Here is a 27523-nt window from a genome sequence, read left to right on the forward strand (position 1 = left end):
GTGTGTGTGTGTGTGTGTATAATGAATATTACTCAGCCATAAAAAGAATAAAATAATGCCATTTGCAGCAACATATATGGACCTAGAGATTATCATACTAAGTGAAGTCAGACAGGAAAGATAAATATTATATAATATCACTCAGATGTGGAATCTAAAAAATATGTAGTACCAATGAACTTATTTACAGAACAGAAACAGATGCACCGACATAGAAAACAAACTTATGGTTTCCAAAGGGTAAGGGACAGGGGAGGGATAAATTGGGAGTATGGGATTAACAGATACGCCCTACCATATACAAACTGGATAAACAGCAAGGGTTTACTATACAGCATAGGAGCTATATTCACTATCTTGTAACAACCTATAAAGGAAAGTAACTTTTAAAAAGAATATAGATAAATACATATGTATATAAGTATGGGGCTTCCCAGGTGGTGCTAGTGGTAAAGAACCCGCCTGCCAGGGCAAGAGACGCAAGAGACGTGGGTTCCATCCCTGGGTCGGGCAGACCCCCTGGAGGAGGGCACGGCCACCTGCTCCAGGATTCTTGCCTGGAGAGTGTGACTGAATCCCTCTGCTGTAACCGGAAACTAGCGCAACACTGAAAATAAACTAGACTTCAGTTTATAAAAATGTGTGCCGAGAACGTGGTGCTGTACATGGATTCCCTCCTTAACCCTCACATTGGTTTAATCAGCCCCTTATCCATGACCAGGGATAGTTCTTCAGGTAGCATGCCAGTGTATTATTTTCAGATCAGCCTCCCTATGAATGAGAGTGCTCATAAGTCTCTTGAGTGAACTTGTCTCCTGGAGATGGGTGGTAGGGCTGGGTTTTTCTCGGTCAATGCCACCGCGCAGGATAGGTTGGAGCCCACCTTCAGACCTACAGCCCTTCAGATCGACCCTAAGGAGGGACTGAGCCACGGCAGACTCATCCATGCTCGTTGTGAACTTGCTGCCTTTGGTCAACTCCAAGGACAGAGCCACAAATGAAAGACAGTTGCCCCTCATTTCAACACCGACCCTCACCCACTGAGCCAGTGTTCAGGAACCCAGACCTCAGGGACGCGGAGGTGACCGGCAATCCAGGCGTCACTATTCTGATGGCAGCACTAAAAATAGAATTCAATTTTGTGCTTGATGGGGAAGCAAAAAAACTACAAAAACATGATCTCGCCTTGTGGGGCATGAAGCTTAGCATCACCCATTGTGATAGGATCAGGTGCAAGAGGAGAACAGCACATCTGCTCAGAGCTTTCCTTCCATGTTCTCGCTGTGTGCCCTGTTACCCCCAGCCAAATGGGTGCACTGCACAGTAGATCACTTTTATAAGTCAGTCCAGGAAAATCGCTTCTACCAGAAACCAGAGTGGCTTCCACCAGACAGCACTTGTTCAGGGTCTCAGTGGGAAGGCTGTCTTTTTGACCCAGCCAAGAATCCTCTCCTCTCCTCATCTAGGAACTGTCAGACGGCGCTAAGGAAACACAGGGTTGATGTTTGAAAATGCCCCATCATCCTGCTGAACAGCCCAGAAGGACTTTTCACGCCGTAGCCATTGTCCTCACGCGCACAAATCCATAACATTAAATTGCAAACACTATTTGTTTTATGCATAATTACACCTGCACTTAGTGAAAGGAGTTGAGTGAGATTTTGGCAGCGCTTTTATAATTGTTTGTTGACACTGCTCTGCTATTGTACGTAAAATTAGCCGTGTTTTATGAGAGCTCTCACAGCTTATCTATCATGACTCCATTGGCATGTAGAGGGTGTCTGACTGTACTTTAAGATTTTATTAATTTTATGTGATGTCATTCTGAGCATAAGACAGCATGCTCCAGTGTCATCAGCGAGCAGGCTCCCTAGATCCTGACTGGCCAGTGCCTAAAACATATGGGTTGTTCAATTGCTAAGTCACGCCCAGCTCTTTGTGACTCCACGGGCTACAGCATGCCAGGCTTCCCTGGCCTCCATTGTCTCCCGGAGTTTGCTCAAACTCACGTCCATTGAGGTGGTGATGCCAGCCAACCATCTCTTGTTTCCCCCTTTTTCTCTGCCCTCAGTCTTTCCCAGCATCAGGATCTTTTCCAATGAGTCGCATCAGGTGGCCAAGTATTGGAGCTTCAGCTTTAACATCGGTCCTTCCAGTGAATATTCAGGGTTGATTTCCTGTTGGACGTGTTATGAAATCTAAGGAGGGAAGAATTATGTTTTCAAGTCCAAGGAACCTGAAAATAGTATCCCTAATACTAACTGTTACCAATTTGGGGTAACAGTGTTTTTTCCTTAAAGCGGAGAAACTCCTTAATACTTGGTGTCTCCTTGAGTTTGACATCGAGTTTGGCATTTTGAGTTTGGCTAATTTTACAGAAGAGGCTTAGAGAAATGAAGGATTTGTCCAAGGTCCAAACCAGGACTAAGCAGGGGCAGATGAGGTGCCTCAGGTGCAAAATTTAAGGAGGCACCAGTTCTCAGGTTTGTGTCAGTTGCCATTGGAGAGTGAGTTCCTCCTGAAATTTTACACCCCAGATGTCTTAAATAAGGAGCACCTCTTTAATTTATTAATTCAATCTTGAAAGATATAATCACCAAATAAAAATTATGGTTTCTATTTTCTTGGAAGTATTTTAGAATATATAAAAGATTTATCCTTCAGGTTAAATTGACCAATAATGTAGATTATTGAAACTATATGTTCTAGATTATGTGTATGTATATAAACATATATATACACATATTTTTATGGATTTGGATAGATACAGATGTGTATATGAGTATACACACATATATACCAACCTGTGTACATTCATACTTAGGTTATTTAAGCCATATACAAATAAAAATATAAGTTTTCATTATTGGTTTTATTGTGTGTTTCTATAAACAACCACACTCAACTTGTTAAATTTCTCATTAACACTGATTTGCCAAGCTTTTGACAATGCACCAATTTCCATAAATTCTTAATGAGATACAAAGTGAAATGAAAATTCTTAAATTATAGTAAGTCATCATGTTTAGCAGTTGCTTACACTCATTTGGACCCATATTTAAAATGCAAAAGTGCTTTTTATTATGTATTTATATTACAAGTTGATGATCACAATGGAAATAGACATTTTCAAGCCATTTCTTTCTTGTATTACCCTTCAAAATGTACCATTTATGATGAAGTCATCTGTGAGAAGCTCATTATGCCAGCATGAGTTGTTTCTCTGGGTTTTATTCTCTTTAAGATCCATCATCTAAGTTGCTTATTTATCTTGGCATATGGTTTCTTAGTGGTAGCTACTAATACAGATGCATGGCAGATGTCATTTTTATTTTATATACAGTCAAATATCTCATAGGAAATTTGTGATGCAAATTTCAAACACAGATAGCTCCCAACAACTTTATTACCCTTCAATTGAGGCCTCAACTAACCCATTGATATACCACAGTTAAATTGTGATATCCGCTGTAGGTTAACAGTGAAATTTTTCTCTTTTTCCTACAGATTATAAATATATTTGAGTAAACATGAGAGTCTATTAATTAATCAGTAAGCAGTGAGAGTGTATTGATTGCTCATGACTGTGGAAGGCAGGGTACCGAAGGGAGTATAGGATATAGTAGCTACTCTAGAAGAATATCAATGTAAACAAGAAGAAATGATGTTCATTACTATGTTATACTCTGGGATAAGTCAACAGTTTCTAGTTTTCTGGACCCTGTTGGTCATCTCGTGAATGCTATGAGCATTCTTCTGAGTACCATATACATGTCCACAGAAAGTTTAATGAAATGTATCTGTAAGTTATGAACTCCTGTTCTAAGAGGAAAATTCCTACCCCATAGAAGATTTTGATTCTGAAGACTATATTAGATAATGTGCATAAAAATTCTAGCCCATGGAGTAGGATTTAGCATATATTCAATAAATATTGGTATATTTTCCCTAATCTCCTTAAAATTTAGAATTCATAGTTGATTTTGAAAGTCCTAGAGTTGGCTGACAACTGTTCCCACTCGAAAAACACATGAAAATAGCATCCTGTCTTGCAATTGCATGGGAATTACAGAAGCCTAGACTTGAAATCCAAAGGTAAACCAAAAAACGACCTGTTTCTCCACTTTCCAGTAAAAGGTCTCCCATTTCTCTGCCACCCAGAGCAGAAATATATAATCCATTTCTAGGAGACACTCTGTCTCTATCTTCAAAGACATCCTAAGAAACCTTACCTTCCTTCTAGCTATTGTCGCCTGTCTCTTTTTCCTTTCTTCACTAATATCTTTGAAAAGACCATCTGTATTGCTTCCTCCACTTTCTTCTCTTAAGTTCATGTCATCCCCTCTGCAGTGTGGCTTCTGACTTACTTCATTCCTGAAGCATCTTTGGTTGGGTCCCCATGAATTTCTAAATGCTATCTGACCCCATACTGCTAGGACTCTGCAGCTATTAACCCTATCAGCCTAATTTCTTCTAGAATTAAAGTTTCCCTGGGCTTCCCTGGTGGCTTAGATGATAAGGAATCCATCTGCAATGGAGAAGACCAGAGTTCAATCCCTGGGTTGGTAAGATCCCTTGGAGAAGGGTATGGCTATCCACTCCAGTATTCTTACATGGAGAATCCCATTGACAGAGGAGTCTAGTGGGCTACAGTCCATGGGGTTGCGAAGAGTTGGACATGACTGAGTGACTAACACTTTCATTTAAAAAAAAAAAATTCTAGTCTTTTTTATTATTATTTTAAGTGGAAACTAATTACTTTACAATATTGTGGTGGTTTTTGCCATTCATTGACATGAATCAGCCACGGGTGTACATGTGTCCCCTCGTCCTGAACCCACCTCCCACCTGCCTCCCCATCCCATCCCTCTGGGTTGTCCCAGTGAACCAGCTTCAAGTCCACTTTGATGTCTTTCATCCCTCTGATCTCTCTCCTGGATCTTCTCTACCATTTTGGATCCACTTCCTCCCCAACTTTGTCTCTTTTCTTCCCTTCTAGTCCTTTATTCCTGTTTCCAAGATATTGTCTTGGATCATCTTCTCTTTTCATTGTATACTGTCCCTGTTGAATCTCATTTATTCCCATTGCTTCAGTTCTGCCCCATGAACTGATGACTTCCAAATCTATGCCCTGATCTTCACCTAATTTCCAGATCGCTATCTGCATTTGGATTTACTACAGGTGCCTCAAACTTTATACTCCTCCAGACCCAAGTCCTTGCCTGCCCCTAATCCATGCACCCCCTGCTTCCTGCCCTGTCCTGCATCCATCAAGTCTTCTGGATTAGATGACTTAGACTCACCCTAGACTCATATTCATTATCACCAAAGAAATTTGCTTACCAAATCCTGAAGATTCTTCCTTTTCAGCATTTCCAGCTTTGGTTACTTCTCCATCACAACCTGCTTTGGGCCATCATTCCTCCTATCAGGATTTGTAGAGTGGCTTCTCTACTCTCTGTTCACAAATCCATATCACAAATACCCAGCAGGCACTGCGCTCACACGGAGCTGATCATGAGCTCACAGTGCTTAGAGACAAAAGACAAACCTTTCTTTTTCGTGGAATTCAAGTCTCTTCACACTCTGGTCCCATGAGGCTTTCTAGCCTAGGAAGTCACCAACGTCCTCTATGCCTCTATGCTGTTATTTCCCTGCTCTTTCTAGCAAATTTTGCAAGCCCTGTTAAATCTACTCATTGTTTAAGATGCAGCTCAGATACCACCATGCCTGTGAAAATTTATTTTATTTTTCCCACCCCCAAATCTAATAATCAGAGTTTTGCTAATGCTGCTGGCAAAGCCTATATATATATATATATATATATATATATATATATATATATCATATATCAGTGCAGTTCATATATATATGTCAACTATATATATATAGTTCATATATATATCAGTGCAGTTCAGTTCAGTCGCTCAGTCGTGTCCGACTCTTTGCGACCCCATGAATCGCAGCACGCCAGGCCTCCCTGTCCATCACCATCTCCTGGAGTTCACTCAAACTCACATCCATTGAGTTGGTGATGCCATCCAGCCATCTCATCCTCTGTCGTCCCCTTCTCCTCCTGCCCCCAATCCCTCCCAGCATCAGAGTCTTTTCCAATGAGTCATCTCTTCGCATGAGGTGGCCAAAGTACTGGAGTTTCAGCTTTAGCATCATTCCTTCCAAAGAACACCCAGGGCTGATCTCCTTTAGAATGGACTGGTTGGATCTCCTTGCAGTCCAAGGGACTCTCAAGAGTCTTCTCCAACACCACAGTTCAAAAGCATCAATTCTTTGGCGCTCAGCTTTCTTCACAGTCCAACTCTCACATCCATACATGACCACTGGAAAAACCATAGCCTTGACTAGATGGACCTTTGTTGGCAAAGTAATGTCTCTGCTTTTGAATATGCTATCCAGGTTCGTCATAACTTTCCTTCCAAGGAGTAAGCGTCTTTTAATTTCATGGCTGCAGTCACCATCTGCAGTGATTTTGGAGCCCCAAAAAATAAAGTCTGACACTGTTTCCCCATCTATTTCCCATGAAGTGATGGGACCGGATGCCAAGATCTTTGTTTTCTGAATGTTGAGCTTTAAGCCAACTTTTTCACTCTCCTCTTTCACTTTCATCAAGAGGCTTTTTAGTTCCTCTTCACTTTCTGCCATCGGAGAAGGCAATGGCACCCCACTCCAGTACTTTGCCTGGAAAATCCCATGGATGTAGGAGTCTGGTAGGCTGCAGTCCATGGGGTCTCTAACAGTCAGACATGACTGAGAGACTTCACTTTCACTTTTCACTTTCATGCACTGGAGAAGGAAATGGCAACCCACTCCAGTGTTCTTGCCTGGAGAATCCCTGAGATGGAGGAGCCTGGTGGCTGCCATCTATGGGGTCACACAGAGTCGGACACGAGTGAAGTGACTTAGCAGCAGCAGCACTTTCTGCCATAAGGGTAGTGTCATCTGCATATCTGAGGTTCTTGATATTTCTCCCAGCAATCTTGATTCCAGCTTGTGCTTCTTCCAGCCCAGAGTTTCTCATGATGTACTGTGCATAGAAGTTAAATAAGCAGGGTGACAATATATAGCCTTGATGTACTTCTTTTCCTATTTGGAGCCAGTCTGTATATATATATATACATAATCATTATGGACAGTTGTTAAGGTTGCTCATTGAGCAAGGGCACCTGGTCAAGAGGGCAAGGGTCTAAAATCCAGTCACCTGGCAGGAAGGAGCATCCATTTTTCTAATTCACATAAAGGTGCAATATAGGCTAGTGGTGACCCCGCGTCAAACAGGAACTTCTGTTTAGTGCTCTGCAATATGTCTGCCCCTTTAGACTGTGAGTTCTTTAGAACTAGGTCTCAAGACTTTGATTTTTGTCCTCAATGCATAGTCCAATCTCTTGCATAGACTTTTAAAGGCTGTCAATTTTGTAAGGTTAATCATAACAATAACAAAAATACTATGAACATTTAAAGTTTTTTTATTTATTTGGCTGTGTCGGGTCTTAGTTGTGGCATTCGGGCATTCTTTAGTTATAACATGCAAATTCTTAGTTGCAGCATGTGGAATCTTCAGTTGTGGCACGTGGGATCTAGTTCCCTGACCAGGGATTGAACCCAGGCCCCCTGCACTGGCAGCACAGAGTCTTAGCCACTGGACCACCAGGGAAGTCCCACTCATCGGCATTTTAAATCCCTTCTTCTGTTGTAGGAACAACTCTAAATGTTTTCGCTTTGATAATCTCACTTAGTTAACACACTTTTTAGTATGAAGAAGATACTATTATTACTTCCATTATAGAGACCATAAAACTGGGACTCAAAGAAACTCAGTGTTTGCTTAGTCACACAGCCAGGATTTGAGTCCAGGCTTGCTTCTAGACCTAAATGCCACAGTGGATAGAACAGGTGCATGCATTTATACTGTATCATGGATGTGCCATTCTGTGCTCAGTAGGGTCCAGCTCTTTGCAACCCCATGGGCTGTAGCCTGCCAGGCTCCTCTGTCCATGGGATTTCCCAGGCAAGAATACTGGAGTGGGGTTGCCATTTTCTCCTCCAGGCTATCTTCCCAACCCAGGGATCAAACCCATGTCTCTTATGTCTCCTGCATTGGTAGGTGGGTTCTTTACCACTAACATCACCTTGTATCACAGCTTGGCATGCACACACCAAATGCCCTGATGACAAAGCCTGGGACTCAGGACCATTGGAGAATGTAAAGTGTGTTTGTGGAGAGCAGTGTGATGAAAAGCAAACCCAGCGACATCCAGAAGCCCACCTGTAAGAAGGCAGATGTAACCTTTCTGCACAGCCTCTGCCGTCTCCAGGGAACGTGATCCCGGCAGGTTAGCAAATCTCCCGGTTAAGAGAGTGAGACCTCTGATGCTGCCGGCAGGTGTCTCTTGCTCTGTCCCTGCCTTGAGCATCATCTCTCTCTCGCCAGTCGTGAACCTCAGCAGGGATGTTGGCTCTCATTCAAGTCCTGGCCACCTGCAGGCTCTGTGGACGCTTCAGAGCCCCTCTGTCAGGCTCAGATGAGGAGGGACCGCAGAGCCATTGATCATTGCTGGGGGGGATGGCTCCGTGCCCACACACACCACTGTTTCACCCAGAATTCTTTAATATGTTGAGCAAGAGAAGGACAGATGCCTCCTGAGAGGAAGGCCCACTGATGGGTGAGTGATCGTCTTCAGGTGACCATGGGGAAAGGACAAGATCTCTTTCCAAAGCACTTTTCTCTCCGTGTGTTGAAAACCATGGTTAGTGCTTCGGCCAGGCAGCAGAGAGCAGCACTGAAATGCCTGGTTCTTTCACCTTCCTTCCTGCAACCTACCCCCAAAGCTGACTCGAAATTAGCCCCCAGGGTCCTAGAATGATGGAGAACTAGGAAATTACAGGGATTTGGTTTTCTTTTTTCTTCAGAATCCTGGTTTAATTTCCCCCTTTCCCTCAAAGCCTGCTCCATCCCTGAAGGATTACTTCCGGCTCGGAGACCCTGGAGCATTTGTGTCGGTACCACCCATCTGAAGCGCTGCAGTTGTGCCCATCCATTCATTCACGTAACAAATGCTAACACTGTCCTCTGTGCTAGGCAGTGGGATAGGAGCCATGAGAGAGACACATTAAAACTGTCCACATCCTTCAGGGAGAGCCCGGCCCAGTGGGCAAGGTGGATGGGTAGAAAGACCTCTTCCATAGAGGGTGATGGATCCTGTAACAAGGAGAGGCGGAGGGGCTGGAAGAGAGCGGAGTTGATGTGTCTTCCCCGTCTGAGGCAGGGCTGCAGAACCGCTGCCCAAAGGAAGGTGCGTGAGGCTTGCAGGAACAGAGGGGGACATCAGGGAGTTTCAGGCGGAAGTGCTTTAAATCATGAGGTCTGATTATGAAAGAAGTACAGTGGTTATTTTTTTAAAGATCTCCAGGAGTGTCCAATGTGTAGCAAAGTGTGAGAAGCAGTGCTCTGGAGACCCACCCTAAACCATGCAGACAGGCTTCATCTGGGAGGTTATGCCCACTCACCCTCCAGTCATGTCCTACCCAGAGCAGCTGGCAGCCAGTGAATGAATGACTAGCCCAGGGGACAAAGGGCTGGCCCCCTGGCCTAAAAGTGGGACCAACTCTGCAGAGCAATCCATGCTTCAGAGCTTCCTGGGTCATGGGTCAGGATGGCACTGCCCTCTGGCTGAGGTCATAGCCTTGCATTTAACCCTTTCCCAGCCCTAACCTGCCCCTCAGTCACTCAGTGGTGTCTGACTCTTTGTGACCCCCATGGACCGTAGCCCACCAGGCTCCTCTGTCCATGAACTGGAGTGGCTTGTCACTCCCTTCTCCAGGGGATCTTCCTGACCCAGGGATCGAACCCAGGTCTCCCACATTGCAGGCAGGTTCTTTACCATCTGAGCCACCAGGCAAGCCCCTGCTCACCATCTTTCTTCTGAGAGCATTCACCTAGCAAGTCGCCCATGCCTGAAACCCCACTTGGGCTCTGCTGTGGGGTCCCTGACTCCTGATCTTCCAATCCTTCCAATATCCACTATAACACTCAGTGTGGATTTACTGGTAGCGAGGGTGGTGTTGATAAAATTTCCCAGCCAGAGGACGTATGGACCCAAAATATTATCTGCAAAGGATGCCCTGTCCCTGTATTGGAAGGAAGTGGAGGACAGCAGCTTCATCCGAGAAAGACCGAGGCAACACAGTGACTCTCCCGTGTGAGACAGGCACATCTGAAGGACTGGTGACTCATGTCACACCACATAAACACCTGCCAAGCACACCTCTTTTGAGGACTGTTTATTCACAGCCAGAGCCTTCTTCAACTCCTTCACTAGTCTTAGTTTAGGAAAACATATCGAGGATCCCCAGATGATATTCTTGAATAGTTTCTGACGGATCAGCCTCTACTGAGATTGCTCCTTCATTCAAGCTTGTCAGCAGTAATCATTTTAATTTTCTACAGATGCCTTCATGACACTTCTTGGCTGAGTGATCATTGTTTTAAAATGTTGATACAGAGGACAATGACGTTTGAGTCACCAGCATGTCTCTTGCCGCCCTTTAATTTTTTTTTTTTTTTTGCACAGCCTTTTGTTTTTTAAATAAAATATTTTATCTCCAAAATGCTGCAAGTATAAAAGACTTTCTAATCAATGGGTGAAACTCCAAACACTCCCTTCAGATGGAGCTTCTTTGTGTGTCTGGAGGGCTTCTATAGGATTATACAAAAAGAAAGAGAGCTGATGATCGGGCCTCAGTTACTCAAGTACTTGGTAATCATTGTCTGCTTGGATTTTTATAGAAGCTTTTGTGTATCAGGATTGCCAGACACATCTGTCCTTCAACATTTATTTTTCCCTCAGACAAATCCTCTAGGTTGTAAGTCACTGCAGAGGAGACACAAAAAACTCAATCTGGGACTCTGATGGGAAGGAGTGGAAACAAATACCAATTTAAGGCCAGTACTAGGTATTAGAAAGGATGTATCAGTATCATGACTCTAGAAGTTTGAGCTGAATCTTGAATCCAGACAAATGCTAAAGACAGTCATGAACACCATTGTATTAGTTAAGGTAAAGGCTAAGCTGCTATAACGAAGAGGTCCCGAAACACAATGGCTTAAGCAAGATAGAAATCTGTTTTTAACAAATCAACCCTGAATCTTCATTGGAAGGACTCATGCTGAAGCTGAAGCTCCAATACTTTGGCCACCTAATGTGAAGAGCCAGCTCATTGGAAAAGACCCTGATGCTGGGAAGGATTGAAGGCAGGAGGAGAAGGGGATGACAGAGGATGAGATGGTTGGATGGCATCACCGACTCAATGGACATGAGTTTGAGCAAGCCGAGGGAGATAGTGAAGGACAGGGAAGCCTGGTGTGCTGCATTTGTGGGGTTGCAAAGAGTTGTACACGACCTAGCGACTGAACAACAACAACAACATAACAGCCTAGGAAGGAGTGGCCCAGGGCTGGGGGAGTGGCTCTGCCGTCTTCGATCTGTGGCTTCCAGAGCTGTTCTAGCCACTGTTACTTTTCAGACAGTGGGGCAGGAGAGAGGAAGTTTGGACAAGCACTTTTCTCATTAGAGAGGATAACCTCACAGCCACACACATTACTCTGACTCATCCCTCTTTTGGCCTGAATTTAGTCTCATGGTCAAACCTAGCTACATGGAAGGTTGGCAAACTTGGTGTTGAGCACAATGGCTATATGTCCTACTAAACTCAGGGGATTCTCTTACTTAAAGAAAGGGCTCAGCGGTGTCTACCATAGCAAGTTAGTATAAATGTCCAGAGACCCCAGATAAATCCAGGAGAAGACTGGAAGTGGAATCTAAATCAACACAGCATAGAACTACGCACATTGTAAACACTGAGGACATGTTTAAAGGCTGGATTGATGGGTGAATGAGTAAAGGGATGAATGAAATGAAACGCTCCTGTGAGCATCCAGAGACTCTGTTAAATAGGGGTGATATTCACAAAGTAGAATCCCACACAGATGGATTCACATAAGCACCAAGATGTAGGAGTGTGCATCCTGGCTTGCCCTGGTATACTTCCTGCCAAGCGCAGGCCAGCAGAGGTGGGCAGGGGTGTGCCAAGGACAGAGAGGAGAGGGCTGCTCACTCATTTCGATGGCGACCACAGCCTCTCATCACTGAGAGATTCAGTGAGCTGGGACCCAGGCCACTACCCTGGCATTCAGACATCACTCAGACAATAGGCATCTTCCCCTCTTGGAATCCCTTTCTCTGGTCCCCATACCAGCTGTATCAGCGTCCTCTGCAAACTTTGAGAAAAGCCAATCCCAGGCCTGACCCCTAGAACTAATGAATCATGAATTCTGGGGATAGGGGCCCAGAAATCTGTGCTAACTTTTCTTCCAGAAAATTCTGATTCATGCTCAAGTCTGAGAACCAAAACAGGGATTGACATAGAAATGCCAACTTAATTTTGTTCAGGAAGGATATTAAAAGAAAAAAGAAAACCTTACTATTTAGATTCACCTTCACTTCACAAAACAAATGACACATTAATATTTTAAAAATAGGGCATAATCTCAGAATATATATGGAATTTAGAAAGATGGTAACAATAACCCTGTGTACGAGACAGCAAAAGAGGCACTGATGTATAGAACAGTCTTATGGACTCTGTTGGAGAGGGAGAGGGTGGGAAGATTTGAGAAAATGGCATTGAAACATGTATAATATCATGTATGAAATGAGTTGCCAGTCCAGGTTCAATGCACAATACTGGATGCTTGGGTCTGGTGCGCTGGGACGACCCAGAGGGATGGTATGGGGAGGGAGGAGGGAGGAGGGTTCAGGATGGGGAACATATGTATACCTGTGGCAGATTCATTTTGATATTTGACAAAACTAATACAATATTGTAAAGTTTAAAAATAAAATAAATTTTAAAAAAATCAGTTAAGAGATGACAAGACAAAAATATAAAAAATAAATTAAAAAAAAATAAAAATAGGGCATAATCTCAGAATGAAAAAAAATTATTTTCCACAAGGGGCTGTTTTTCTTAAAGGTCTGTAAAGATTGTTAAGGAACCAGCACAAGCCAATGTCTGGAACTCCTGAGTCAAATCAGAAAGAGCCAACAAATGAAGTTCATGCTAGGATCTTCCATACTTGACTACACCTTGGGATAACTTCTCTCCCCCTGATCAAGATTCACACCTTAATATCTTCAAGTTCTCACAAGGTCCAGACTTTTCCCTTTTGGAGAACATGTATGAAGCAAGGAGGGGACTAAAGCCAAATCCAGCCTCTGTACTCAGACAGCAAATTAAATCTTGGGGACAGAGTTTGGGGTGAAGTATTGATAGAAAAGAATAACTTTATTGCTCTGCAAGACAAAGACAGCCTCAGCCAGTTAATGCACTCAGAACTGTGTGCCCCACCTGGAGAGGTGTAGTGAGGAGTTTGAGAGGGATGGTTCAGAGATGTGATGAGCTCATGGACATTCTTCTGATTGGCTGGTGGTGAGGTAATCAGGAGTCAGCATCATCAACCTCCTGGTTCCAACTGTCCTGGGATTTATGTGCTGTGGATAGATAAGGTTAATTTCACCCACGTGATGGGGGTTTCTGTAAAACAGCTCAAAGGTATTGTTCTGTATATCCCTCAGGGGAGGGAGGCTCCTGCCCCAAGGCTGCACTATTGTTTCTGGACTGCTCCTTGTCTCTGCATCCCCTGCCTTCCCTATTTCAGTTCAGTTCAGTCACTCAGTCATGTCTGACTCTGCGACCCCATGAATCGCAACACACCAGGCTTCCCTGTCCATCACCAACTCCCAGAGCCTACTCAAACTCATGTCCATCGAGTCGGTGATTCCATCCAACCATCTCATCCTCTGTTTTCCCCTTCTCCTCCTGCCTTCAATCTTTCCCAGCATCAGGGTCCTTTCCAATGAGTTGGTTCTTCACATCAGGTGGCCAAGGTATTGCAGCTTCAGCTTCAGCATCAGTCCTTCCAATGAAGATTCAGGACTGATTTCTTTTAGGTTGGATCTCCTTGCAGTCCAAGGGACTCTCAAGAGTCTTCTCCAACACTTCAGTTCAAAAGCATAAATTCTTTGGTGCTCCTAATTAACAACTGCTAATTGAACTTGCTCAGTGGAACTCAGGAAGGTAAGGGAGGCTGGATGAAGCCTACTTCCTGTAATCAAGACATGTGGATACAGAAAGGTTTTGTGCCCAGGAGCCACACAGGTTCCTGCTCAGTTTCAGGATCAACAGTGCCAAACCTTGAATGGATCCTTCAACTAGAGTTGCATTCCCTGGAAACCATGGACTCCTCAAGAGAGCTCCTACATAAACTACATTAGCCCACACCTGCTGGGGCCCCAGCTGCAGCTGAGCAATTCTTTACTCAGCATGAGCCCTGTAAAGGAGATTTTAGAAGTCAGAGAGCACTTTTACTCTTTGATCTTATATAAAAAGTGAAAATATGGGTTGGTGTATATATTGGTTTCCACAAACTAGGTGGCTTAAAACCACAGAAATTTATTCTCATAGTTCTGGAGGCTTGAAGTTCAAAATCAAGGTGCCAGAAAGGCCTTGCTCTCTGACTGAAGAATTTAAGGATGAAAATTTTCTTGCCTCTTCTAGCTGCCGGTGGCAAATTGCTGCTCTTGGTGTTCCTTGGCTTGTAGGTGGATCACTGCCATCTCTGACTCCATGATCACATGGCCTTCTCCCTGTGGGTCTCGAGTTCTCTCTCCGCTGCACATGCCTGTTTTGGCTTTCTTCTCTTCCCTTTAGGACACCAGATTGGATTAGGACCCACTCTAATGACCTCATTTTAACTTGATTATATCTGTAGTTACATGGCTTCCTATAGTCAATGGTCTCCTGCTGGTCACCTTGTGTGTGTCTGGACTGCTCTTTGCGGGACCCTCAAGATGTACAAAACCCGTCCGTACCTCACCAGGTTACCTACCCCTCTTGTCCCCCAGTTTCCCTATCTGCAGCAGCTTCCTCACAGGGTTGCTACAAGGATTAAATGAGATAAGAGTCACTGTGTGGACCATAGCAAAGACTCAGTAAATGTTACCTGTGACTTCAATCCAATGTGTGAACAAAATGCATCCATGGTTTAGAGAACAAATAATAACCAAAAGCACAGCATGCTATATATTGATCTTGTAGAATTTCAGACAGAGGCAAAGGAGCCTCTGATACTGATTTCTTATCTGATTTATGGCATGTATGTATTTGCATGTAAATGTGTAGATGTGGTAACTCTGTATGTGTGTGTTTGGTTTGGGGGTAGTTTGACAGAGGAGCAGTAATCTGGAGGATGAAATCTTTCTTGGGATGGAAAAAGATCGTAGGACCCTGTCTTCCTCCTTTTGCTTGAATCTAACCATAGGGTTCCTGCAAAGCTGCAAGAATGAACTCAGTTCTGTGTTGGGCCCTGCACTCATGGTGTCTGCCAGCCTGTGTGCCTTGATGAGAGGCAATGGGCTTCTGGAAATCTCTTAGAATTATACCCTGAGCCGAAAGGTCACCCCATGGTTGTGATAAGTTATTCCTAGACCCTAAATTCCTGACTTTAGGAGGAGAAAGAAAGAAAGAAAGTGAAGTCGCTCAGTCATGTCCGACTCTTTGAGACCCCATGGACTATAGCCCACCAGGCTCCTCCGTCTATGGGAATTGGGATTCTCCAGGCAAGAATACTGGAGTGGGTTGCCATTTCCTTCTCCAGGGGATCTTCCCGAACCCAAATCTCCTGCATTGCAGGCAGATGCTTTAACCTCTGAGCCACCAGGGAAGCCCAGTATTAGGAGGAGAAGGGGATGACAAAGGATGAGATGGTTGGATGGCATCACCGCCTCAATGGGCATGAGTTTGAGCAAACTCTGGGAGATGGTGAAGGAAAGGAAGCTTGGCATCCTGCAGTCCGTGGGGTCGCAGAGTCTGTCATGACTTCACAACTGAACAACCACAAAGTCTGACCACCTGCTCAAACTCCCTGTTCCTTGAGAGCCATTGGTCAAAGCCTCTGCCTTGTGATTCAGACTCAGGGTTGTAGAAAACAGGACAAAGAGACAGTGGTGTTGTTCCTTAAAGAACTATGCATATTTGCAGCCAAAAAAAAAAAAAAAAAAAAGTGTTGGCTTAGAACTAAAACAAAACCAGAAAAATAATCCAGACCTCTACTGTGCCTTTACAATTTAAGGAAAAATCTCGCTTTTTTGACTTCAAAATAGTCTGAAAAAATTTCTCACAGCCAGATTCCCTTTATTCAGAGTTCAAGAAGTGGATCTGGAACTACTGGAGTGACCTATCCACTTATATTTCTATTGCTATCATAATTATTATAATATTAATTGATTAATCTAGCCCAAGGCACTTGAGTGTCTGCACACAAAATTAGAATGTAATTGCAACAATAAAGAGATCAAATGAGATAATTAAAACATAAAAGATGACAAATGCTAATTCAAGAAGTCTTTTGTATGCATTGAAACGTGTGCTCCTTATTTATGAGGCCTTGTTTGGAGATTTCCTAAGGAGAGAGTTCACAGCAGAATACATTCCGTGATCTACTTACACAAAGGCAGCAAATAAACGTACCCACATGAGGATGGACTGCAGCACAATTGCAGGTCCAAGCATACCATCCTCAGTGTTGTTTAGATGAGTCTTTTTAGAAGATGCTACACGAACTGATATTAATGCCATGTTGACACCTCCCTGAAAGTGTCCAACTTGCAGAAATAGCATTTTCAGGACACACAGCAGCAGGAGGACAAGAGAGGCAAACGGAAGCCAGTCAACCCTTGACTTCTCTGAGGCTTAGCTATATTACTTGCGTTCATGGAGTTCTAAAGAAGGGGGACGAAAGACAGTCTGGGCAGGTCTTGAGTTCCCAAAGTGAAGCCAGCTGATTTCACTTCGGGAAACCCAGTTGGTTTCACTTTACAGGGCACCTGGAAGGCAGGGGAGTGACTTTGTACCTTGGACCCAATTTTAATCCAATTTGTCTTCTTATTGACAATCAAGAAACAGTCTAGGGATGGATCCCATCAAAGCCTACATGTTCGTGACTTTCTAAAGCTTTAGATTTCTATTCTTTATCATTTTAGTAACAGTCCCAGGCCCTGATCTTATTTTTTTCAAATACCCTCATCGGTCTCTGCAGTCTCTTATGCCTGCAGAGCCAGGAATGACATGAGATGAGGACCTCGCTGATCTGACCAAGTTCAGACCTTCCCTGGACCCAGCTCTCTCTGGGGGTTAGACCCGCTGCACCGGTCACAGGGGACATGGACCTGTGTGCCCACTGCAAGTATCCCCAGTGCCGTGGTGACGGGGCCAGCTCCCACCTCCCTGCTACCATCATCTGCGAAGGCACTTGGAGATAATGCACTCATTCACTTATTCAACACTCAACACATAATTATTGAGTGACTTTTGTGTCAAAAACCCAAAAGAAGTGCCTGGTCTCAGGGAACTTGTGTTCCAGTGGAGGGAGACAGAGTAAACAGATAAACAAAGAAGTGTATCAGGTAGAGTCAGACGATGATAAGTGTCAGGAAGGAGAAGAAATCCAGGGGAGGGTCTCAGGAGTGACTGGGGAAGGGGTGTGTTTTTATTAGAATGTGGTCTGGAAAAAGCTCCCCAACGAGTGCTGAATAGAGATCTGAAAAATTTGCATGAATGAGCCTGCCTTTAATATACCTTAAGTAGACTAATGAATTCAAATCTTATGGGAATGAGATGCTAAAGATAAAACAGAATCCTTTCTTGGTGGTTCTCAGAAAACAACACTAAGAGCTAGTTTGTATTAAGTACCTTCCAAAGATTAACTCATTTAATCCTCACAGCAGCCTTGTGAGGTAGAAATGATTATCACCCTCCTCCTAGAGATGAGGTTAGTAACTCACTCAGGGTTACACAGTTAGTAGATCATGAAGTTGGGTTTCAACTCCAGGCCCCCTGAGGTTTTGAGGGGTTTATTTTTTTTTTTTTGCAATAGCTGAATTGAGTTTATAATTGGTATACAATAAACTGCACGTATTTGAAGCATACAACTTGAGAATCTTTGGCATATGTGTATATGCACAGAACCATCATATGGTCAAGATAACGAACGTGAGTCTCACTGCCCTAAGTTTCCTCGTGCCTTCTTTTAACCTCCCCCTCATCCACCCCTCTCCACACTCCCATTTCCAAGCAACCAGATTGCTGACATTATAGATTAGCTTGCGTTTGCTCCAATCTTGTACAAATGGAATCCTACAGTATGAACTCTTTTTTGTCTAGCTTCTAATTATACTCAGCGTAATTAGTTTGGGATTCATCCACGTCACAGGTCCGGACAGTTCTCTGTTCTTGCTGAGTGCTGTTTTGTTGTATTGGATACACCCCAATTTGTCTCTCCATTCACCTGTTAATGGACTTGTGTGTGTGTGCGTGCTCAGTCATGTCCAACTCTTTGTGACCCTATGGACTGTAGCCCACCAGGCTCCTCTGTCTGTGGGATTCTCCAGGCAAGAATACTGGAGTGGGTTGCCATGCCCTCCTCCAGGGGATCTTCCCAACCCAGGGATTGAACCCGTGTCTCTTATGTTTCCTGCATTGGCAGATGGGTTCTTTCCCACTAGCACCACCTGGGAAGCCCAAGCAGGTGGACGTCACTCCCCATTTGACGTCACTCCCCATTTTCAAGGAGCCTTTCTGCACATGTATATTGAGAAGGTCTCCTTGATTTCAAGAATGAGAAATATGTGGTTCATCTTGGAGTATCTGTCCATAGCAGACAACTCCAGCTGCTCAGCCTGGGGCCCATCTATGTCCTGCTTCAGCATCTCAGAGCGGTGTGCAACCAGAGAAAGCATGGAAGAAACCCAAGGCCCAGGGAGTGAGAGGCGGGGTGGCCCGAGTTGGTGTCCTGACGTTGGGTGCAGAACTGTTTCTTCTACCCCAAACTGCTGCTTGTTCCCTGTTCAAGTTTTATATAAACAAAGTACCAGATGAAAGGAGTGTGGTTTCTTTTCCCATTTTATTATGAATTAGACTGGCAATATTGTCCTGGAACATTTACTATACAATTTGTGATCAAAGTGCAGATGCTGAAGTCCTCAGGACACAGAGTAACACCTCGCAAGCTAGGTAAATGCTACAAAAAAGGAAACACTTTGGTGGGAAAGAAACTGTTTAAGAGAGACAAATCAATGATTCACTTCCCCTCTGCTGTTGGTTTAAATTTATAATTACCGGAACTTTAAAAATAAAGCCTGAGAAGCCTGGCTGTCTCTGCCACATGATGGCATAAGCTCACCCCACTGCATCAACTCAAGTCTCACATGTAACAAGTGCTGTTTTATGCTGAGACTAATTAAGGAGTGATTCTGGGTACATGTGCTCCTACCACAAGTAAGTAACTCATAGTGTAGGATGGAACTGTTTGGGCTTCATAAAACTGCCTTTTTCATCTTTTGGTGATAAAAGATGAATTTCTCATACAGAATACAGTTGTAAGAGGTTTGCATTCTAACTCCTGGAAGCCTCAATATATATGTTTTGGAGTGACTTTGTGTGTGTGTGTGCTAAGTTGCTTCAGTCACATCTGACTCTGTGTGATCCCATGGACTGTAGCCTGCCAGGCTCCTCTGTCCATGGGATTCTCCAGGCAAGAATACTGGAGTGGGTTGCTGTGCCCTCCTCTGAGGGAATTTCCTGACCCAGAGATCGAACCTGCATCTCTTGTATTAGCAGGCGGGTTCTTGACCACTACCACCGCCTGGGAACACCCGACTTTTCTTTAGTAACAATTTAAATAACAGAGTAATAGGCAGGAAGAGTTTCTATTTCGGATGATGAAATATTCAGTAGAGATAAAATTGCTTTAGAGATGGCTTATCTGAACTCAGTTTAGAATTCATGATGCACTTCCGACCTTAAACAGAAGGAGAGGTGAGTTTTAGAGTTGCCAGAGACCTGGATGCTGCTTCTGCTCTCTCACCACTTTCTATCTCTCTGCTTGATATTCGTGATATACACTTGAACTGTTGGTAATAAGGTTGCAATCAAGATACCTTAGGTATCTTGCCACCAAACCTGTTCCTTTACTCATCCTTTCATTTTCTCAGTCATGCTTCTTTTTGATCCTTGACAACGTTTCCCTGCACCCACCTTCCTGGAATTAACTGCTGGTTCGATTTTTTTTTTTTTCCTTTCCTGTCTCTTTAAATCAGAAACTTCCTGAGGTTCCTAAGAGCTGGCTACCTCCGCAGGCATCCAGGTCTCCCAGCAAGTCTCCATGGCAGTGAGATTTGCAAATGAATCCCCCCAGATCTGAGAAAACAGCAGCAGTTGTCTAATCAATCTCTGATTTCCAGGCATCTACCAGGGCACCAGTGGGTTCCAAGAGAGCCAACGAACCAAAGTCCAAGGATTGAAAAACCCAGTCAACTGATACTGGCAGCTCCAGAAAGGAGGAAGTCCCCAAACTGAACAAAATATAAAACCAATACTAAATCCAATTAACAAACACACAAACGGCAATTAAATTATTTATGATTCAAATGCCTACCTCGCAGATTTCCCAAGCTCTCTGCTCACACATGTATCTTCCTCTGCTCTCTGCCTCCCCAAAGGCTGTGCTTTCTCAGCCTGAACAACAGCCTTCCCAAGAGTCAGGCTCTGAAATACACATGCTACACATGCCCTGGCTCAGAAGATCCCCTGGAGAAGGAAATGGCAGTATTTCGTTCCACTCCAGTATTCTTGCCTCGAGAATCCCATGGACAGAGGCTATATAGTCCATGGGGTCACAAGAGTCGGACATGACTTAGCAACTAAACCACCACCATACTAAGTCTTTTAAATATACCTCCTTATTTAAAGTTATCATAACCATGTCAATGGTTATGTCAATCCCTAAATGTTAAATACTATATTATTATATTTATACAATATTTTTGATACATATTATTAAAAAAAGAGAAATGGGGGAGGGGGAAATAAAGTTATCATAATCCTATTGTAGATTACACCTACTTCCACTTACAAATGATGAAACTCTTAGAGTTTAAGGAACTAGTTTAGGTCATACATGCCTGGCACTGAAAGAGACATACCAACTCCAGTGCCCAAGGGCCTGTCAACAAAACTTGACTGAAAAAAAAGCAGCTTGTGGGCCAGCACAGAGATGAGATACCCACAGACGTCTTCCTGACCCATTGTGATGTAAGCATGTATGTTCCAATGCCCTGTTGCACTTCCATCAGGGCATTTCATCAGGGGTGAATTTTCCCTTCCAACCCGATTCAACCTTTGTAGAATTCTGATAGTATTCACAAAAAAATTATTATGGGTTCCTCAGTAAGTTCAGTTCAGTTCGGTCGCTCAGTTGTGTCTGACTCTGTTACCCCATGGACTGCAGCCCCAGGCTTCACTGTCCTTCACCAACTCCCGGAGCTTTCTCAAGCTCATATCCATCGAGTCAGTGATGCCATCTAACCATTTCATCTTCCCCCGTCCCCTTTTCCTCCTGTCTTCAATCTTTCCCAGCATCAGGGTCTATTCCAATGAGTCAGTTCTTTACATCAGATGGCCAAAGTATTGGAGCTTCAGCTTCAGCATCAGTCCTTCCAATGAATATTCAGGACAGATTTCCTTTAGGATGGACTAATTGATCTCCTTGCTGTTCAAGGGACTCTCAAGAGTCTTCTCCAACAGCACAGTTCAAAAGCATCAGCGCTGCTGCGCTCAGCTTTCTTTATGGTCCAACTCTCACATCCATACACGACCACTGGAAAAACCATAGCCTTGACTAGACGGACCTTTGCTGTCAAAGTAACGTCTCTGCTTTTTAATATGCTATCTAGGTTGGTCATAGATTTTCTTCCAAGAAGCAAGTGACTTTTAATTTCATGGCTGCAGTCACCATCTGCAGTGATTTTGGAGCCCAAGAAAATAAAGTCTTGTCACTGTTTCCATTGTTTCCCCATCTACTTACCATGAAGTGATGGGACTGGATGCTATGATCTTAGTTTTTTGAATGTTGAGTTTTAAGCCAGCTTTTTCAATCTCCTCTTTCACTTTCATCAAGAGGCCCTTTAGTTCTTCTTCGCTTTCTGCCATAAGGGTGGTGTCATCTGCATATCTGAGGTTATTGATATTTCTCCTGGCAATCTTGATTCCAGCTTATGCTTCATCCAGTCCAGCATTTCTCATGATATACTCTGCATATAAGTTAAATAAGCAGGGTGACAATATACAACCTTGACATACTTCTTTCCTGATTTGGAACCAGCCTGTTGTTCCATGTCCAGTTCTAACTATCGCTTCTTGACCTGCATCCAGATTTCTCAGGAGGCAGGTAAGGTGGCAGTACGTTACACACAGAATTTTTATATGACTTCCCAGTTCTACTCCAAAGTAGAGACCCAAAAGAATGGAAAATAAGTGTTCAAACAAAAACTTGTATGAGAATGTTCAATAACAGCATTCTCATTGAAGGCTGTGAATGTTATTCACAACAGCCAAATTCTGGAAATGCTTCAGGTACTCATCAACTGACGAATGGATAAACAAAATGTAGTATAGCCATGTGATGGAGTATTACTCCCCCATAAAAAGAAAAGACACTAATACAAGCTGCAGCATGGGTGAACCTTGAAAACTTTATCCTAAGGGAAAGAAGCCAGACGCAAGTGGCCACACAGTGTATGGCTCTATTTACATGGGATGTCCAGAGTGGAGAAGTCCATAAAGACAAAAGGTAGATCAGTGCTTGCCAGGGACTAGGCGGGGTGGGGGGGAGGAATGAGGAGTGAGTGATTATCGGGTACAGGGTTTCCTTTTGGTTGATTAAACTATTTCAGCAGTACTGAAATAGAGGTCATGGTAGCACAGCTTTAAGAATGTACTAAAAGGCACTGAGGTATTCACCTTCAAGAGGTTAAAATGGTAAGTTTGATGTTATGTGTATTTTACCCCAGTTTCTTTAAAAAAGATCTGGAGCTGGGGTAAGATGCTCCATGAGACATTTTTTAGGTGTTCGTAGGTACATGTGATGCCTTCTCTGTCCTAGAAGGTTTTAGAAATATCAGATGGAAAAGTATCAGATGGAAAAATACCACGCTCTTCCATGACTATGACCTTCATGTTTTCGTTTGCCTTGGTGCCTATGATATAAACAGTCAAATAACTGCTCCATTGGTAATTGAGCTGGCATCTGTCAATATGTGGTGAATTACTGAGATTGCAAAACATTGGGGAATTTTTAAGATCTGAATGGCAAGTGTAAGTTTCTTTTCTATTTGAGATTATATTCAGGAACATATGGTATTGTAAATCTGTAGACCTGCTATGCATCTGGCCTTGGAATTTTCTTGCTGGTGCTGGAAATATAGAAAAATGACTGATAAAAGCTGATTGTTCTCCACATTTAGATCCTAGGTCATTTTATGGATTATTAACTTTGCCAAACTGCATGTGGGATTAATTGGAAACAATTGCAGTGTTCTCAGTACATTGCACCACTTCCTTTCGTTAATTAAGGGATATTACCCTCTGTTCTATAGATGACAAAGGGGATATCTCTTCTTTTATTACCAGAGAGCAGCCACAGAAAGGTAGACATCACAGTGTCTAGGAATTAAGGTAGCGATAGAGAGCAGAAGTCCCAATGTAGTGGCTTTAAGAAGACAGGCTGATGCCAACTTCTGAGCTCTTAGACACACTCAGTTCTAAGCGTCTAGTTCAATCTGCCCAATTACAGTTTTACCTATTTGCTCAGTGACAAAAGCACAAAAGCAGGCTGCCTGGAAATGGAAAACATACTAAAGAGGATTAAACAGAAAAGGAGTTAATTAAGAAAATTATTTTTTAATTAAAAAGTAGAGTAGAATTAAGATAACAACATCTATAAACATGAGCTTTTAAAAACTATATGAACTGATAATAACTCCCATATTTTGAATTTATTAAAAGTGTTGGGGTGTGTGTCTCCCTAAAATAATAATATCTGTCTCCCTAAAATAATAGTTCTATCAGTTTACTGTAAGGGTGGGACTTCCCTGGAGGTCCAGTGGTTAAGACTTCGCCTTCCAACACAGGGAGTGCCGGTTTAATCCCTGGTTGGGGAACTAAGATCCCACATACCTGACAGCCAAAAAACTGTCACATAAGATGGAAGCAATATTGTAGCAAATTCAGTAAAGATTTTAAAAAAGGATTATGATAAGGGAAATATCAATTCACCAAGCATTTATTAAACGTGCACTTTGTAAGCCAGATAGAGTTGGAGGACAGACGAAAATTCTGGGAGTGGATTTCAAAGCCATATTGAAGACTTCCTGGTGGATATTGGGTTGAGATTTTTTTTCTAGTTCGTCAGTCATTTCCACACTCACTCTGGTTTCAGGACTTCCACATAAGCAGTTGACCCTGCCTACATCACTCTCCTTTTCTGCCCACCTTCCATCTGGCTAATTCCCACCTTTCCTTCAGTCCCCATATAAAACCACTTCCTCCAGGAAGCCCTCCCTAAGCTTTCCCTCAAACTAAGTCCTATCAGTAAGCACAGCTTTCTGTTTCCCCTCACATAGCTCTTAGCACACGCTACTGTTGTTGCATGTTGCATGTTTTTAGGCTGCCCTTCAGGCAAAACTATAAGCTTCATAGCAGCAGAGACTATGGAGGGGGAAAACACATGGAAAAACAAAATGTTTACTTTTGAATGAGTGATGAATTAATGATTTGGGAGAAAATAAAAATCAGAAGTAGTGTGACTGTTCATGTTTGTATGTCCAGAGGCTGGCACAGAGTAAGCTGTTAATAGCTGTTTGGTTTTTTTTAAATAGCTATTTGTTGAATGATGAAATGAATACTCAGGTTAGTGAATGAACAATGAAGCTATAATGTTGTTTCCAATCTTCTTGAGCCTTAATTTTCTCCTCTGTTGGCTCATTGTAGGTACTTGAGGAGCCCTTCCACATCACTAAAGGAAAAGCTGAGTTGAATGGCCCAACAGACTTAGATAGATGGTTCTGTATCCTTAGTCAAAGCAGACTTTCTGCTGCAGAATATTTGGCCTTTCGTACGTGATGATGAGTAAGACAGCCAAACATGTTGAGGGCAAAGTGATGGCTGATTGTGGGTGAGCCGGATGAAGCAGCTAAGACTGATTGGATTTTTTGAAACAATTGCTCATGATTGTGACATTAGCCTGAAGGCTGACAAACACAGATTATGGGTTGAAGGAAACTTGTCTAAATAGAAGGAAGTGTGATTAAAGAAAAGGGGGGTATATTCCAGCCAGCTAGGATGTCTTGGAAGCAAAACCCATCGTAATGATTGAAACAGAGTTGGTGGTGGTGATAAGGGTGCCGACAAACGACTGTCTAAGATGTGTGTGCTCTGTGCCAGTCACGATGCGAAGTACTCGACATGAACCACCTCATTTACCCTGATAATAATCCTATGACCTATGCATTATATTTATCACTTTTTTAGACATGTGGATTTGTTAGGGTCACAAGCTGAAGCAGTAGGGTTGATTTAAACCCTGGTTCTCCTTGGTTCCCCAGGTCTGAGCCTTAAACCCCATTTATGGTGCTCTAGCAGAAGGTAACAGAGGCTATGATTCTCTTCCAGTTGGTTTTTTGTTTTTGTTTGGCTGCACCATGAGGCATGTGGGATCTTAGTTCCCTGACCAGGGATCGAACTTATGCCACCTGCAGTGGAAGGGTAGAGACTTGACTGCAGGACTGCTGGGGAAGCCCCCCAACTGGGTTTTGTCGTGTTTCATCATCTACATTTCACTGACATAGATCAGCAGTTGAGCAAGGGCTCAGATGAGTGGTTTTGGCTCCAAGTCTCTCTTGAGGTTGCAGACAGACAGTGACATGGACGTGGGGGGTGGTGTCTGGGAACTCTCTCTGTGGTCTTTCTACATGGACCAGGTCAGGCCTCCTTGTTAACATGGCAGCCCCAGTGCAGTCAGCTGCTTACCTGCCAGCTTCAAGAGCAAGGATTCCAGCTAATACGTTGCCTTTTATGACCTAGCCTCTGGGGTCCACAGAATGACTTCTGCTGCAGAGGCTGCAAGCAGGTTCCAAGCTCACCCAGGTTCGGAGGGAGAGGAATTTGATCCCACCACTTGACAGGGGAGTGGCGAGGCTCTAAACAAGTATGGGGGATGGGAGACACACTTGTGTCCATCTTTGGGGAAAATGTCTGCAGCATGGAGGACTGGGGGGCCGGGGGTGGGGCTGTAAGTGGGAAGACACTTGGTCTTTACCCTTTGCTGGAGGTTTCATTTAACTTCCATCAAAGAACTTTAGCAAAGGGGACATTGGAGTCTCTTTACACTCTGGGCATGAAGAATGGAGGCTCTACTCACCTGGCCAGGTCATTCTCCACCTGCTGTACACCAGGCCACCTGACAGATGCTAACAAAGTCACCCCAGACTCCCCCCTCCCCAGTTTAATATTACTATTAGCATATCATGCAGGAAGAGCTGAGGCCAATTAACTTGCCTCCAGTGAGCAGTGGGCAGGACCAGATTTCAGTCCCAGGGCTGGTCTCCGCTGCATTCTCCGCCTTTCAAAACTTTGCTCACTTGCCCATTATTAGGGCCATTTGTGTTTCCCCATCTCCCCTCTTGTGTCTTTCTTGGACACAGGTCATCACATAACTTCCACATGTGCTTTGGAGAGAAATAAAGGCTATGTGTCTCATAGAAAGAAAAGGAAGCCGCCTTCTCCTCTGGGAAACTGCCTTTTTCTCTTGTTCTCCCAGAGTAGAGCTCTCATGGGGACGCTAATGCTGAACTGGCCAAAAAGCAATTTGAATGATGGCTTCTGAGATCGGCAGTCGCCGTGACTTGGCAGGGAGCGGGGTATTAACTGCTCTGTTATATAGATGATGCCTGAGGTCTGAGCTCTTCTTCCTGTCAGGCTCTGTCTTCCTTCTGGGAAGCTCTGTGTGAAGCAGCCCCCTTTGCTGTGAACAAGCACCCTTTGACCTGCTCCCTCTCTTATTTATGGCATCCCAGGCCTTCCAAGAGAGCAGAGACAGGCTGGCCTAAGTTTAGCAACCTGGGGAGCCTAATGTGGCTTTGGCAAGAAGACCTCGATACAAAGAGTCTTAGTTGTCTGGCCAAGAATAGCAAGGGACCAAATAAACTCACTTTAAAAATAATAAAGGGAAAAAGAGAAAGAAAGAGAAGAGGTGGGAGAGGAAGAAAAAAGAAACAAAGAAGGGAGGAAGACAGAGGTCATAAAAGCCAGTAAAGTCACCATCTTCATATGTGCCAACAGCAAATGAAGTAGAACGAAAGTGTGGTGAGATAGCAGAAGAGGGGTTCACATGGGCACTGTCATGATTTGAGCTCCCTCGTGGCCTCGCCAATGCTTTACCAGTATCGTGTGATATCTAGTAATATGTAATACTAAGAATAAGCACAGCCCAGCAGGTGAGACTATCACCCCGCGTCAGGGTGGCTATAGACATGGCCTCCCGCAATAACCCCCAATA

The 27523-nt window shown here is 43.6% G+C and overlaps 1 protein-coding gene and 1 long non-coding RNA gene across 8 annotated transcripts in view; one reads left to right on the forward strand and one right to left on the reverse strand.

Moving 5' to 3' along the window:
• Nucleotides 1–27523, forward strand: part of PHACTR1 (phosphatase and actin regulator 1) — a 518881-nt gene that overhangs the window by 192057 nt on the left and 299301 nt on the right. The gene's annotated exons all lie outside the window — the stretch shown is intronic.
• On the reverse strand, nt 10764–16742 carry LOC123328976. The gene is made up of 3 exons (XR_006544038.1): nt 16603–16742; nt 13423–13565; nt 10764–10886 (listed from the first exon to the last, which is right to left on the reverse strand). It is a non-coding gene; the product is annotated as an uncharacterized LOC123328976 (long non-coding RNA).

This window comes from Bubalus bubalis, chromosome 2, assembly GCF_019923935.1.
Source record: "Bubalus bubalis isolate 160015118507 breed Murrah chromosome 2, NDDB_SH_1, whole genome shotgun sequence".
In the NCBI taxonomy this organism is placed as follows: Eukaryota; Metazoa; Chordata; class Mammalia; order Artiodactyla; family Bovidae; genus Bubalus; species Bubalus bubalis.